This window comes from Lissotriton vulgaris, chromosome 10 (assembly GCF_964263255.1).
Source record: "Lissotriton vulgaris chromosome 10, aLisVul1.2, whole genome shotgun sequence".
In the NCBI taxonomy this organism is placed as follows: Eukaryota; Metazoa; Chordata; class Amphibia; order Caudata; family Salamandridae; genus Lissotriton; species Lissotriton vulgaris.
This window is the reverse complement of record NC_141698.1, coordinates 714,208-731,020: the sequence shown is the minus strand read 5'-3', so window position 1 is coordinate 731,020 and position 16,813 is coordinate 714,208. Positions and strand designations below refer to the sequence as shown.

General features: G+C 47.5%; 1 protein-coding gene across 4 annotated transcripts in view; it reads left to right on the top strand.

Moving 5' to 3' along the window:
* SLC10A3 (solute carrier family 10 member 3) overlaps nt 1-16,813 on the top strand; it is a 48,668-nt gene that overhangs the window by 19,305 nt on the left and 12,550 nt on the right. Inside the window, exons 1-2 of one of the 4 annotated variants that reach the window (XM_086940128.1) lie at nt 1,577-1,620; nt 3,163-3,234. The exons of 1 other annotated variant lie outside the window; for it this stretch is intronic. The gene's annotated coding sequence lies outside the window, so the exon portion shown is untranslated. Of the gene's footprint in view, nt 1-1,543; nt 1,621-3,162; nt 3,235-16,813 lie in introns of those variants that run through there. 2 more of the 4 variants (XM_086940129.1, XM_086940130.1) reach the window with 2 other exon arrangements.

Sequence of the window (16,813 nt, the reverse complement as noted above, 5' to 3'; positions counted from 1 at the left end):
GATTTTTACCCCGGAAGGGGTTACATTTACCATTTCCAGGAGGACTAAATCAAATACAAGGTCAGTAACTTATCCTGCTTTCCCTGATTCTCCAAAATTGTTTGTGGTCAGATGCTTGAAATCCTACGAGGATATGACAACAGAGGTTCGGCCTCCTGGAGAACGGCAACTCTTGATTGCCATTAAAAAAACGTTTAAGGCAGGGTCCTCTCCGACCATCGCTAGGTGGGTGAAATGGATTATGTCGGAATCCGTCATTGATGTCAGGGAATATGGTGCACATTCTACTAGGGGGGCTATGGCTTCCAAGGCTGTCCAGGTAGGTGGCAGGTTGGAAGACATTATGAACGCGGCTGATTGGTCTTTGGAATCTACTTTTAAAAAGTTGTATTTCAGACCAATTCACGAAGCCGCAGCGTTGGTGGTAAGTAAGCTTTGAACATGCATAATCCTCGCCTCCGCTTCCTGACATAGAATGAGAAATTTCCTAGTTGGCAAGAAGGAAAGTTTCAATTCTATTAAGGACGCGGAGGCGAGGATTATCCCCCCACCCAGGCAATCTTTATTTGCCTCCCACCCTGACGATGTGACTGATTTCATGTGTGTTCAGATACATACTTCTTCGTATCAGGGAAGTACTGCTGGTATTATGATGGTTTGATTTCTGTTTTTGTAAGTGAACATTTGCATTATTGTTCTTGTTCTTTATGCCTTGCTTGAATCCAGTATATATTCCTATGTTCTTTCATTTGTGCTTGTATTCTTGATTACATAGTTTTCTGCCTGATAGGCCTTTGCTCTTTTTATTCATGAGTTTTTGCTGAGCCTGGAAATTATAGTGTTTTCTGTTCTCCTAGGTTCTGATCCCAAAGCGGAATAGAATGCGGATGGCTTAAAGGACCATACTGGAAGAATGCTTATATGGACATTGGTTAATGGACTGTGATTGGTTACTAGGTACCCATGGTTACCGCTAAGGTTCATGGGATATGTAGTTCAAGGAGTGTGTTTTTTGTTTTACCTTTGAACTTGCTGTTATTAAAGTGAAGAAAAGATTATGCATAATCCTCGCCTTCGCGTCCTTAATAGAATTGAAACTTTACTTTGTGCAAACTAGGAAATTTCTCATTCTACTTAGATGTCAGAAAAGAAGCTCATTGTGCCTAGTTTGAATTGTGCATTGACATAGCACTATGCCTACTGAATGTGGCGGCCATGTTGGAATGGTAAAGCTCACGTTCCTCTGAAGCACAGAACGTCCTCAGCATTCCATATCTAGGCGTACATGCAGCGGCCATGTTGGAATGGGCACCTTCCAGAGGAAGCAGACAAACTACGAAACGGCCACGTTAAAAAATCAACTCGTGTAAGCTGCACCCGGATGGCCCCGTCCTGGGTCGTGGGGGGGGGGTTTGACTGTCTCTCCATCCTGGTTCACATTGTTAATCCACTGCCCGGAGACCGGGAACACACTAGATGGCGGCAGGAAATGGCCGGTAGTGGGGCAGAGTCACGCAGACGGTGGAGCTCTCTGATTGGTTACAAGGGAAGGTGCGCCGGAAATTCGCCTGACAGACGGAAACAGACGATTAAAGAGAAGCTCAGCCTGAGAGGAAGGAGGTGAGTGACAGGGAGACCCCGAGAGCGGGGAAGCGACCTGAACCTCCCCCCCGAAGAACAGAAAACAACAGAGATAGAGAGCCCCCCCCCCCTGAGAGCACCGCGGATAGAGACCACCACGGATAGAGACCACCACATCCCACAGAGAGACCCCCCCAGGAGAGGGAGAATCCTCACACCACTCCCAATGAGAGAGAGGACAGCCCAGAGCGAGAGACTGCCGGGGGGGGAGAGAGGGATCCCATACACATGAGACCCCCCCTACTCACACATAGAGCCTGACACTGGATGAGAGAGAGAGCCCCCATAAACACACAGAGGCCCCCACCGGATGAGCTCAGAGAAGCCCTCACACCACCCCCAAACAAGAGACCCTGCTACAGAGATTGAGCGCAAGACACCCCCCCCCCCCCCCCCCCCCAAGAGAGAGAGAGAGAGAGAGGTCACCAGCAAGAGGGAGAGACACCCGGCCACACAATCATGACTTTATCTGATATAAAGTGGACTTTTAATTACTCGCCCTCTATCTAGTATCATGTATTACTTCCTGTGTCTAACGCTTCCCATCTCTTCAATTAGTGCCATCTCCATCCTGCTCTAACTTTGCCCTCGTGATTAATGTTACACTCCGCTGTCCTGCCACAACCCCATCCCAGTGTTTTAGGTCGAGCCTGGGTAGCTCTCTGCGAGGCATGCCCGTATTGAAGTAGGGGCTTGAAGCTTTGCCCACTCTCCAATATTTTTTATTGCCTCGTGTCATTGTCCACCGTAAACTGTGTCTGTTCATTGGTCAAAAGGCTTAGTAGTCCCTCCTCAGTATCACCTTGTCTCATTTTGTAACCACCTATGGCAACATCTCCTGTTATTTGTGTTGTTACTCTGTAGGCTTTAATTACAGCCTCCAAGCACTATTTTCTCAAATAGCATCGATGCCACGCACTCTCCAAAGGCTTTTAAAAACTTTTATAGCACGCATTTGTATTGCGATAGGTCTCGCATTTCCAAGAGTTTAGGCTATTGGCATTGAAAATGACAATACCTTTTATTTATCTGTTTTAAAAGCAACACATAAATAAAAGGCATTGTCATTTACAATGCCAATAGCTCAAAGAGAGACCTGTTGTATTGCAAATGCTTGTTATGCTAGTCTCCTGCCATAACAGTTGCTGATGCTGCACCTGCCTTAACCCGACTCATCCCCAATTTTAGATCCGACAATCCTGTGTCTCTCCCCAGTGGTGGGTCACTCCCATGTGTGTAGCATTCAACTCTCGTATGTCCTGGAGTTTTTGTCTCGAAATCAGAATCTCTTCTGCAGCCACATTATGACAAGAATGAACTTCATTCCACAGTTATGGCACGTTTGGATAATGAAAAGCGCTTGATCTCTTAAAACTGCTGTACTGTGCCACAGATAGCTTCTCTCTAGAGTTCATATGTTGTCCCCTCATTGGGCAGACCCTCTGATTGTCCTTTAAGCTTTACTTGATTAATCCTCTTATACCTACGGTTTCTGTGACTTTTGTTCTGCTTTTTATTCAGCTCAGATTGTATCTCAGCGTTGGATCTGACCTTCCTGTGATCTTCCTTCTTCTCAAGAGCTCTATTTACATGGTAGGCCTCATCAAGCTGTTATTTGTACCCTAGGGCTTTTCAGTACTCTTTGCATGGGGCTTCCTGTTTCTGGGCACATTTGGTAACTATTTCCTGTATGAGCAGATAAAAAGTGACATTTCTCTTCAGTGAGCTAGGAGTTGCGTGACTTGCTCACCCTTGTGTGACACCCCACACAGGACTGGAACAGCTGGAAAGGTGTGTGTGAGAATATGTTCTGTAATCAGGCACACATAAAAGGATATGAAAAGCCGGCTCTTATTCAAACAGTTTGGGAAACATGTACCATGATTATGCAAAGAGCAATTCATCCCATTCTAGGTCTACTTAGAGATGGTTAAGACAATGCAACACTTCGCAGGCCATATCTTAGAAGATGCTTTAGTGGTTTTGAATATATCAATAAAAGTCTAGGCGCGTTCTGAGTAGTTGTAACTAGCCTTTGACCAGTGGACTAGCAACTCTGCTTATAGCAGGACATACATAGGGTGCGTTGTTGTTGGGAAAGTGGATGAGGGAAGTAAACGTTCATAAATATGAGCTGAGGAGGCGTATGTATTCATGAGAGAATTGTGTTTTGCGAGCTAGTTTAAGAATATATTCAAAAAGTGAGTTTTTAGCCTCTTTGTGAAAGACTGGAGGGAGGATTCGTTTCTCAGCTACACAGACGGTGAGTTTGAGAGGTTGATTGCTGCTCCGATGAAGGACTGCTGTGTTGCTTGATAAGTACTGAATTTAGTGGTCGCATGTTATAGTGAGTATCTTAGTAGAAGCAGACTATAAGAGATGGTAAGTAAGTTGGCAAAATATGGAGGCTGGCTTGGGTGAACGGCTTTATAAACAAGCAGCTGATTTTAAATGTTTTCTTTGATTTTAGAAGTAGCTAGTCAAGGTCTCGTAAGAGATGTCTGATTTTTTGTGTTCTTGTTCAAGGTTACTTTGGCTCTAGAGTGAAAGGCCACTTTGACGTGCAGAGCTGAGGAGAGCTGGTTACTGTCTAGAATGGCATTTCCAAATTTAAGCTGGGAGATGATTGTGCCTTGAATTGCTGTTTTTAATTGATTCTGGAATAGAAGTTTTTTTATTTTCTTTAGCAAGTGTAAGTATAAGTTTGGTGATTGAACTGTCCTGTGTCTTTGGGGTTTTAGAGTGATAAGTAGTACATTATCCCGGGTGAAATCCGATGATGTTATCATTGGTGATAGATAGATAGATGTTATTTATCGATGATGTCTTTGGGTGTTGTTGTGTACCACCTGCATGTTGGGGCATTTTGACTCCTGTGTCAGACAAGTGAGCGCTGAACGGTTCTAAATGTACTTTGATTAGATTCAAAGTACTTTTAGTATGGATCCTCCAGGGTCGCTGCGTGTCATGCCAAATGTTGTTGAGGTGCATTTGCCAGTCTTCACTATCTGACTCTGGTAGAACATGAAGAAGGAAGGCCGGTGTATGACTTAACTTTGGATTCCCATTCTGTAGTTAAGCATGTCCAGCAATTTGCCGGCGACCAACCATATCAAACATATCAGACCGGTCCAGTATGGTGAGTAAGTACTGTTGTGTTTGTCCAGGACATGGTGGACGTCCTGTAGGATTTGTAGGGTTGCCATTTGGGGACTGAGATCTGATCTGAAACCTCACTGGTGGTCTTCTGGAACGACGTTGTGATGTATGTAGGTCAAGCTTTGGGAAAAAAGACAACTTGACTATAAACTGCCAACTACCATCACATACTGTACGCTCCTTTGGTGAACACCTAGCAGATTTGATAACCCACTGCTCATTCACTCGCACACGCCAACAACATCATCCTAAGGCACCTCAACCTGCACTGGAGCGACGTAAGCAAAACTCTTATCAGGTCTTTAAAGGACCTCTTGCTCAGTAAGAATCTCTCCCAGCTTTGCAAAGGGCAAACCCAAAACAAAGGCTTGACCCTGGATGCGATCATAGCTCAGAAAGAAACACTAACTATTGACAACATCCTCTCTGTCAACTGGTGGGATCATCACATCATTCTGTTCTACAGTAATAATACAGTCCACCCCCAACTCACACATAAAAAACCCTTTGGTGGACGAAAAACGTAAGGCAAATTCCCCTAGCGGACCTCGAAGAAGGATTGGAATCACTACTCCCCTCACCAGATAACCTCTCAACAACTGAACTAATTACCCACTACAACTCAACAATGTCCTCCAAACTGGACCAAGTAGGGCATCTGAAAGTGAAAAGGGTGAGAAACACACCCTCAAGATCCTGGTTCAAAAAATACCTCCACACTGAAAGAAGAAAGCTTAGAGCGGCAGAAAGACTCTGGAAAACAAATACATCCACAGGCCAACTGGACCAACTCAGGAGGGAACGCATGACTTGCAAAAAACACATTATGAATGACAAAGCCAACTTCTTCATCAACGCTCTACACAAAGCCAAATACTGCCCGTAAGAGCTTTTCAATATCATCAAACAACAAACCACTAAGCCGTCCCTAAAAACCCTCAGACCTATGAAGAATGGTGTGACAACTTCACCAATTTCTTCAATGATAAAATCACAAAGATTGAGCGCTCCCTTGACGATCACAACCAGTCATCCAAGGGAAACCTCCCTCCCGGAAAGGAAAATATCCAGCCTTTCCACTGGACTGCCACCCTACCAACGATCTCGCCACTGGACAATAACTGGAGCAATCTAATCCAAGGGCCCCACGCATTTCCTAAAAGCTGGAAGGTTTTCAACCAACTCTGAGGCAGATATATCTGCTCTGTTGACTATGTCCAAACCTTCCTCCCACTTTGCGGACCCCCTCACAGCAGCCCTAGTAAGAAAATCTCAATCCTACCCTAACCCTCCTCTGGTCTAAGAATATAAACAGTTCCCTGATGACTGGAGTGATGCCAGACTGCCTCAAATTCTGTCCAGTCACGCCACTGCTTAAACATTGGGTGCTGACCCAAACGATCTCGATAACTTCAGACCTGTCTCCAATCTCCCCTTCCTAGCCAAAACTCCAGAGAGCTGTGCTCTCAAGCAACTAAACCAACTCATGGACAACAACAAGCTCCTGAATCCTTATCAGTCGGGCTTCAGAAAAGGATGCAGCACGGAAACCGCTATTCTGAACATAGTAGACGACCTACACAAATCCCTGGATACAGACCGATGTTGCATACTCATAGACTTATAGTCTGCCTTCGACACGGTGGACCACAAACTCCTCTTGGAGTCTCTCCAAAAGAAGGATTGGCGTGGATGGGGTGGTCTTACGCTGGTTCTCATCTTTTCTACAAAACAGCGCTCAACAAATAAAAGTAAACTACCTGACCTCCAACACAACGGCAATCACCGGGGCATCCCCCAACGATCTGTCCTCTTGCGTACACTGCTCAATATCTACACGGAGCCCCTCTCCGTCATTCTCAACCTAGCTAACATCCCCTTCCATCTATACGCAAATGACACCCAGCTCTACATGGAAATGTCTTCACTAGGCGACGTACACCGGTTAAATGCCACCGTCAAAAAGTCCAACACTGGCTAGCTCACAACTCCCTGAAGCTCAACCAAGATAAGACTGAGCAGTGTCCCCAGATGCAAGAATGGCTAAACTCCATTGACGCTCTTAAGTGCAAGCTTTCCCTAGATGACTCCACCAAATCCTTAGAAATCACACTGGACTCCATGCTGATCATGAAAGATCATATAAAGTATAGCGCGAAAAGTACCTTCTACAACCTGAAACTTCTGAACAATAGCAACCCCTAATTACTTCCGAATTATCTCAAATCTGCCAGGCAAGTGCTGGTGTTGTCTAGTTAAACCGTGGGAACGCCACCCTCACAGGCACTGCGAAATCCCACCTTGCTCCCCTTAGAACCACGCTCCATGTCGCAACCAGAATGATGACAGGAATAAAAAAAATATGACCACATCTCCCCTTCACTGAAAGAACTGAACTGGCTCCCAATTGCTTGTTGTTGCTTCAGAACTGCTTGTCTCGCTCATAAAGCCCTTCACACTGGGAAACCAGCTTACCTTGCCTCAAAATTTGCAAAGGCAGGTCATCGAGAAGCCTAGGAAGCTCAAACACCCTGCACCTCATCCCACCTAAAGCGCACAAACAAAAACCTAGGCACGCTCCTTCTCGAGCAACGCACCAACATCTTAACTAGCAGGACATCAATCGCCCATCAAGACATGACCTCAACCCTTAGCTCTCCTTCTACACCTTCCTTGTCTTTTATCCTCCATCGTGCTCAACCTTAGACTTGTTTTCATTCAGTTAATCTGTTCTGATTATCTGCGATATTTGTTGAACATGTACTGATGTAAGTCACTCCAATACCTTAGGGTCTTGTCATTGCTATATAAAATTATTAAATTAAAAACCTATATCGTTGATTTTCCCTGGTGATCAAAAGGTAGGAAGTTGTAAATTACGTAGGTCATGCATCAGGTGGAATCACATACGTCGATTTTCCCTGGTGAGCAGCAGGTAGGAAGTCGTCGTCTATGTAGGTCATGCATTGGAAGAATCACATATGTCGTTGATTTTCTGTGGTGATCAGCAGGTGGGAAATTGTCATTTATGTAGTTCATGCATTGGGTGGAATCACATATGTTGTTCATGTTCCCCGGCGATCAACGGGTAGGAAGTTGGCATGTTGTAGGTCATGCATTTGGGAGGAATCTCATATATCGTGGTTTTCCCAGCCAGGGTACGTTGACACTGAACAGTGTTTGCACCTAAGGTTTGGATCTGAGTTAGGTATCGTTAAGACCGGTGTGATCTGACCCCGGTTCAGGGCATTTGGGAAGAATCCGTGATGTATACATTGTACAAAGTGCCTCCAAATCCTGTTTGAGATGAGAGGACACAGTCAAGTCAAGTCAAGTCATAAAATTTGTATAGCGCACTACATACCCAGAGGGTTTCAAGGCGCTTAGGAAGGGGAGGAGGATTATTTGTCAAATATCCACGTTTTAAGCTGCTTTCTGAACGCTAGGTGATTCTGGGTGAGGCGAAGGTAAGCGGGGAGTGAGTTCCAAGTTTTGGCAGCCAGGTATGAAAAGGATCTGCCTCCCATGGTGGTCTTGTTGATGCGAGGTACAGTGGCGAAGGCTTGGCTGGAAGAGCGAAGTTGGCGGGAGGGGGTGTAGAAGGACAGTCGAGAGTTGAGGCAATCTGGTCCGATGTCGTAGAGTGATTTGTGTGCGTGGGTTAGCAGTCGGAAAGTGATCCTCTTATTGACGGGTAGCCAGTGGAGGTCTTTAAGGTGACCAGAGATGTGTTCGTTGCGTGGGATGTCTAATATGAGCCTGGCTGAGGCGTTTTGGATTCGTTGTAGTTTCTTCTGGAGTTTAGCGGTGGTACCTGCGTAGAGGGTGTTTCCGTAGTCCAGTCGGCTAGTGACTAGAGCGTGGGTGACTGTTTTCCTTGTTTCGGAGGGGATCCAGCGAAATGTTTTTCTGAGCATGCGAAGAATGTTAAAGCAGGAAGATGATACGGCGTTGACTTGTCTGTTCATTGAGAGTGAAGAATCCAGGATGACGCCAAGGTTCCGTGCGTGGTCTGTCGGGATGGGTGCTTTTCCGAGGGCTTCCGGCCACCAGGAGTCGTCCCATGCAGAGGGGGATGTACCTAAGATGAGGACTTCTGTTTTGTCTGAGTTCAGTTTCAGACGGCTTTGTTTCATCCATTCGGCGACTTCTTTCATTCCTTCGTGTAGGTTAGTTTTGGCGGTGCTGGGGTCCTTGGTGAGAGAGAGGATCAGTTGAGTGTCGTCCGCGTAAGAGATGATGTTGAGGTTGTGTTGGCGGGCGATGGCCGCGAGGGGGCTCATGTATACGTTGAATAGGGTGGGACTGAGTGAGGATCCTTGAGGTACGCCGCAGATGATTTCAGAGGCCTCGGACTTGAATGGTGGGAGGCGGACTCTCTGGGTTCTTCCGGTGAGGAACGAGGTGATCCATTCCAGTGCTTTTCCTTGGATTCCGATGTTTCTGAGGCGTTGTAAGAGGGTGCTGTGGCAGACTGTGTCGAAGGCTGCGGAGAGGTCGAGGAGGATGAGGGCGACTGTGTCTCCATTGTCCAGTAGAGTTCGAATGTCGTCTGTTGCTGCGATGAGGGCGGTCTCAGTGCTGTGTTTGGCTCGGAAGCCAGATTGTGAGGGGTCGAGTGATTTGTTGGCTTCGAGGAAGGCGGCGAGCTGGTTGTTGACGGCTTTCTGGATGACTTTGGCCGGGAATGGAAGAAGCGAGATGGGGCGGTAGTTTTTGAGTTCGGTGGGGTCTGCTGTTGGTTTTTTCAGAAGGGCGGTGAGTTCAGCGTGTTTCCAGTCTTCTGGGAAGGTAGCGGAGTTGAAGGAGCAGTTGATGACGTCTCGGAGGTGCGGTGCTATGACGGAGTCTGCTTTGTTGAAGATGTGGTGAGGGCATGGGTCTGTGGGGGATCCGGAGTGGATGGAATTCATCAGGCGGATGGTGTCCTCAGTGGAGATTGGGTTCCAGGCGTTAAGGGTGTTTACGGGGGGAAGATGGTCTGCAGATGGTAGGGTGGGTTGGCTTCCGGGTTGGTTGTCAAAGCTGTTGTGGATGTCAGCAATCTTGTTGTGGAAAAAAGAGGCTAGGGAGTCGCAGAGGGTTTGAGAGGGGGTGATGTCGTTGGAGTTGGCCGAGGGGTTGGAAAATTCCTTGACGATGTTGAAAAGTTCCTTGCTGTTGTGGGCGTTGTTGTCAAGTCGATCCTTGAATGCTGTTTTCTTGGCTTTTCGGATCAGTTGGTGGTGAGTACGGGTGGCGCTTTTGAAGGCGTCCTTGGTGCTGGTGGATGGGTCTTTTTTCCAGGCCTTTTCCAGGGAGCGGCACAGTTTCTTGGACTTCTTGAGATCATCGTTGAACCATGAGGCCTTCTTGTTGCCAAGTTTGTGATGACGTTTTTTCAGTGGTGCTAAGGTGTCGGCGGTGTTGGATAACCAAAGGGTGAGGTTGGAGGCAGCTTCGTTGGCGTTAGAAGAGAGGGCTGGGGAGGTTCGAAGGAGCGATGTGGAGATCTGATCCGTGGTGATTTTGTTCCAGTTTCTTTGTAGAGTTGGTTGGAGGTGGATGATGGGTTTCGGCTTGTTGTAGGTGAAGTGAACGCAGCTGTGGTCAGTCCAGAGGAGATCCGTAGTGTGGCTGAAGGAGACATGGTTGCTGGAGGTGAAGATGGGGTCGAGTGTGTGACCTGCGATGTGGGTGGGGGAAGTGACCAGTTGTTTAAGTCCGAGGTTGGCGAGGTTGTCTAAGAGGGTGGCGGAGTTGCGGTCGTTGATCTTTTCGAGGTGGAAGTTGAGGTCTCCCAGAAGGATGTAGTCTTTGGAGGGGAGCGCGTGTGGGGTGATGAAGTCCGTGATGTCTTCACTGAATTTTGCGCGGGGTCCTGGTGGTCTGTAAAGGAGGGTGCCTCTGAGTGTGGTCTTGGGGTCGATGTGGATCTGGAAGTGAAGGTGTTCAGAGTTAGCGAGGTTGGCGTCGGAGCTGGTAGAGATGCGGATGGATTTCTTATGGACGATAGCAATTCCTCCTCCTGTGTGGTCGGTGCGGTCCTTGCGTGTGATCTTATAGTCATCTGGGATAGCGATGGCGATGTCAGGGGCGGAGGATGCGTTCATCCATGTTTCCGTTAGGAAGGCGACGTCAGGAGAGATGGTGTCTAGTAGGTTCCAAAGGTCAATGGCGTGCCTGTGGACCGAGCGGGTGTTGAGAAGGATGCATTCTAGGTGGTTGGGGTCGGGGATCTGTGGTGTGGTCGTAGCGGAGATGTTGTCGGTGCCGCTGAATCTGCAGGAGTAGCAGGAGAAAGGTCCATGGGTGTGTCCAGGAGCGGCTTGGACGCAGTTGGGGGCGCGGCCGGGGTTGAGGGCTAGGAGGGTGGCGGCATCGTAGGTAGTGCGGGGGGGCTGGGGAGCGCGAGGGGCAGGGGGTCTGGCGCTGGGCGCGGTCCAGGCGCGGACGGGCGTAGACGGGCTTACCTTTGGCGCACCTTCGGCGCGGATTGGGCGCGGTCGCTGCGCGTGGACGCTGCGCGCGGGAGGAGCTGTCATATATGGATGGTGGAGGGGGAGGGGCGAGGGCGTCTCAGCTGGGAGGCGGGCGGGCACACGAGGACGACAACAAACACGGAAAATGGAGGCGGGGGGAGGAGCAGAGCGGAGCGCTTGTGGTGAAACGCGCAATACAGTTAAAAAAGGCAAAATCGGTTACACAATGCAAGGCGAGTCAAGCGGCAAGCAGGGCTGACTGCAGGAAGCAAATTCTGAGGCAGTTAATACAGAAAGAGGAGCAACGATACCACGGGTCACCAGCGAGGCAGGGGAGCGACCACTCCGCTCGAGAGCAAAGTGAGTCACAGCGTGGTTAAGGTAGCGGAGCTCTCTATGAGCTTAGTGGGAGGGCGTCTCAGCTGGGAGGCGGGCGGGCACACGAGGACGACAACAAACACGGAAAATGGAGGCGGGGGGAGGAGCAGAGCGGAGCGCTTGTGGTGAAACGCGCAATACAGTTAAAAAAGGCAAAATCGGTTACACAATGCAAGGCGAGTCAAGCGGCAAGCAAACAGTGCAATTGCTATCATAGACGCTGACAACAAATATACAGTATACTCTCTGGGACATGTAGTTTCGAGGCATCCTCTTCATTCAGGGATATCCAGGGTTTCACCCTCTACAGGTCTCACTCTGCAGTTAGGAGTATCTCTCGACTAGAGAGTCCCCTACATTCTGGAATGCCACTGCCAGAAGTCTCCATTTGCACTCCAGATTTTCTGTGGTTTCCATTTGTAAGTTAAATTCTGATCACTTGTCTGTTGTGTGTGAATAGCCCCCTACGACACAAGGTTTACCTTGTCTGAACAATCACAATACAACCCTCCCTCGCGGCCTCTGAAGACGTTAGTGTCCAAAGTAAATCTGTGTGCCTTGGTTATGCAGCTCCCTTCTGCACACTAGCCAGGGGAACTGGCAGTTTAGCTCCCGCCCCAGACAACACCCTAGCCACTAGGACTGGAAACTGCTTCCTCGCAACATAACACACTGGGTAACGAGGGAGTCGCTGCCAGCAGCGGTTCCTTCATAGGAGTATCAATGGTCTGCCCCACACACTCTCCCTGCCTCCTATTTCTTTTAAAGTGTTCCTTTCAGTCCCTCTGACCCTTGCTCTGTGCAAGGGTTAGGCAGAGACAGGGCACTTCTTTAAGACTAGTGCACTAGTGCTCACGTGCCCCTGTTGCAGCTTTTTCTGTGCTCGTAATAATCCAGCCCAGAGCCGTAGCATCCTGCAATGCTTAGAGCAACACCCACTGGTGACCAGAACCCTCTCTGATGACCACAGCACGGGCGCTTTAGGCTTCAGCCCTGTGCTTCCCGAGGCTGTGTGTCGATCAGGAAGGGTGCTCGTTTACCAGCTTGTAAGAAATGGGGTTACCAAATCTCCAGGGGGTAGCATGGAACCAAGCGGGCTGGCCAAACTTCGGAGGACATGTGAAGCACTCACACAGTACCCACAGATGACACACCAGGCACACCACAAAAGAGGCAGGACACCAGCTTGAGTTGGAAAAATAATAAGTTTAGTATATCTCCAACCTGCAAGGCAAAAATGCATAAACAGTGGTATCAAAACACGGCGCCAACTGGCACCAGAGCCAAGTACATCAAGGGGGATTATTTACATGGGAAGTAAGGGCTGAATCTGTAAGTCCATGGCTGAAATAAAGAAGGTGATTACATTTGTCATTAAACCTGGGGTCACAATGGCGGGGCCAACTCAGGCTCTCATCCTTAGCAGTTTAACTCCGACCCAACCCCTGTAAAGGAAAACTTCATGGCATCACCGTAAATCCCAACAGACAGGAACACCTGTAATAAATCAGCGATGGGTCGCTCATTAACATGGGAGGTAACCAGGGGCCTGGAATGACACGTCAGGCCAGCACCGGGGCAGAACACCTGCAGTAAAAGGGCACACCCGGGTTTTACTCCACCCCCAACCTGCGGGCATAAGACATCAGGCAGAGCTTGTGATGCTTGAACTCTTCCAGGGCCATCAATAACAATAGCAACCGGTAACACCACATTAGGCCTGGAAGATAACCATCCCATCAGGTAAGTAGGCATCTTGCATTGAATAAAACTTTAGGTATACACACTAGGCATCAAAGGTAACCTTGGGGAACATGGCTTCTCAGCCCCCAACCTGCAACACAAACATTAGGCAGTGCATTGGCATCAACTCTTCCCGGGTCACCTTAGGGGAACAATAACCCATGGGGCCCAGAACCTACGAAAAAGGGCAAACCCTCCCTGGGACCTAGACATGCAGATTGGCAAGCACACAGGGTAACTTGCGTTATCATAGATTGCAGTCCCTAGGGATTAATTCTACTTATAGAAACAACCCCGGCCTCCACTTTTCACTGTGGGGAGGTTGCCCAGTCTAGGGGTCCCCTGTGTACCTTCAAGGCCAACATGGCCAGTCCCGGTGTCCAAAAGACGAAGGTAGGAGGGGGGCTTCTACGTACGGATACACACCACATCTTGGTCCTGCTATTGGAAACCCCTCTTTTCATTCTATTAGCCCTGACGAAGTTCCCGTGGCATGGGGGATCGAAACGCGTTGGTTGTGTGCTGTTGTTGTTTTCAACAGAAATTCAATAAAAAGAAGAACCTCCAAAGAACTTACCTCTTATTGGCTTTTTATGCAGTGCTCCTTCCTTTTTGTCTTTAACACATGGGGTTATCTTCAGGTCCTGTGGTAGTCCATGGTTGCAATTGTGTAGCTTAAATGGATCACAATGTCTTTTGTTGCAAATGCGATGCAACATAAGCCTGGGCACTTTTCAGCAGTTAGCTGTCAGATGTTGAATACTTTATTCACTCACTAAATAGGTGACTGTTGTCCAGATATTATTTAATGTACTGGGGGAAAGGATTTTCTATGCAGAAAGAAGCATACACCCAACATATTTAAATATAATTCAAACCAGAGCGGAAATTATGATTCCTTCTTTGTCATGAGCATGTTTTGTTTCATTCACACAACATTGTCTTTACGCCACAAACTGTTCTCCTAGTCACAGTTATTTAAATAGGATAGTATGGAATTTATAAGAACCCTAAACTTCCTGTATCTCTAACTAAGGTGTGGTATTTTGAATATTAAATTGCCTCCTAGTGAGACTTTTACATAAAACTTTGTAATGATAAAAGACTGTTCTTTAGTGTTTTTTCTTGAAAAAGATGCTTCCAGCGGCATAGTTGGTGCAAACCCTAAATGTAAAGAATGGTATTAAGCCTAATGGAGATGCTCAGAATAAAACGAGCATCGTTTTAATTACAAGAAGCGGATACTTGTAGGCTAAATGTTTGCTGAGTGTAATGCTATACTTTTATGCAAACTAACTCTAGAAGGTGCAAGGAGAGTCTTTGTTAGCTGGTCTTCAAGTAGGAAGAGGCTCTCCCTACTCAAGGCATTCCTCCTCCTCTTCTTTGTTGTAGAGTACACTAGCTATTGTCTGGAACTAGACATGGCTGTGACGGTCTCCACAACACAGGATCTTTCCCATTGAGCTGGTGCTCACAGTTGTTCTGTGCCAGTTGGGCTTCAGGTGTAGTGCAGGAAGCAAGGAACAGACTCACTCCACTGGGCAGTCATCCTCTCCCATGCATGGACCAGGGTCCTTTATTCACCTCTACCAAGAAATCCACATTGGATGCCACAGAGGTATGTTGATTGTAATAGGATTGTGTTGGGTTTTAACCTCTTGATGTATTTAGGGATCAGGCCACGTTTAATCTTATTCCTCAACCTGTTAATGTTCCATGACAGCAGTAATTACTGCTCTTGGTCAGTCCTGCCGGGCTCGTTCATCTAAATGGTATTCTCCGCCCTCAGTAGTTGGACATCTTCGTCTGCATTGGTGTGCCTGTCAGCATTGCTGTTCGTATGCCAATACTCTGCATCCCCTGTCCAACAGCAAAAAGTCAACCCCCTTCCCCTCCGTCCCCACTCTCCCCCACTTACTTACTTTTATTCGTCAACATAACAACTGTGTCGCGGGCAGGTCGTAGAAGACTGTCTCCCACCCATTCCTCTTAACCATACCCTCCTTCCCCCTTAAACTCTAGAGACCTCCCACCTTAATTGAAACCTGTGGGGTAGAGGAAGAAAAACTATTATTAAGAAACAGTGGTCACTATGACAACGCTCTGCTGTTCCAAACAGTTCAGGTAGTGAACCACGTGCTGACATCTCCACTAAGGCTCTGCTGGGCCAGTCTAAGTAGTCACAAAATGTTCTCCTCTCTCTGTGCAGTTGTTTCAGTTTCACTGGGTGCATGGCCTGATGTTCCTGTTTCCATGTTGACAATGGACACAAGCATCGGGTGGTCGGTTTCAGAATCTATGGACTGGACCTGGTCGGAAAAGTCTCTATGGACATGTCCTTTGCGTGATCCTTGGGATTTCCTTCTCGTGTTCGGAGTCTTGCCAGCCTCTGTGTCTGAAGATAGGCCAGGTTTTGAAGGGCATCGCTGAGGTATAAGAGGGGTTTTATTTAGTTTCTTGTTGAAATTGGTCTCCCGCTGTGAGAAGATGGCCTGGTATATGATGATCACTAATTCTAGTGAGCACCTTGCACCAGTCCAAACGACCCTTATGGTGATTGGTTGTAAGTCAACCTTATAGACCAGCTATCCTAATGGTAGCATGGACAAAGCAGTCAGGCTAAACTCTAGAGGGCATGTGAAGCCAGCTGTTTTACCATATGCAATCCTTTAAATACCAAATGAAAGGACACCACACAAGTTATATATATATTATAAAAATATATGTAGTTATTACTAGAATAATCCCCTATACTCTTTATGAGCACAGAAGCACAAGCGTTAAACAAAGAACACAGTATAACGTACAATAAGCTGCACAATTATGGATAGGCCGGGTGGCCAATCAAATCATATATTAAGAAAGTGGTATAAGAACCATGTCACGAACAATGAAGGGGCCTAGGGCCTTGGGAATCGCTGGGCCTACACTGGACTAACAAAGGTTAGGACATAGAAGGCCCACAGGATGCGGGTGCAGTGTCTATAGACAACCGTGTTTACCATACAAGTCAATGGTGCGTAAAAATCAGAAAGTTATAGGTTTAGGAGTACTCCGACTGGACTAGAACTTAGCCACTTTAAACTAGGACACTAGAGGTGTAAACTACTATAGGAGCACCGGAGTTAACTCATTACCTCACCCACAGGAAGTGGGTGCATAAGTGCCAAAGTGTGTCGGGTTTCGTTGTGGAGTTCTATGGAGCCTGGAGGTGAAGATGCTGCAGGCGACCAGGAGAGAAGAGTCCGGTTGGATCGAAGATGTAGAGTACCTGAAAGCAGAGGGGACAGAGTCTAGGGGCCCGATGTAGGTAATTCCTATTTACCTACTCTTAAATACCGAATCGTACCGATTCGGTATTTAAGAGTTGGTAAATAGGAAAGGGGCAGATGTAGGTAATTTTTATTTTAGAATTACTGAATCTGTGAGAT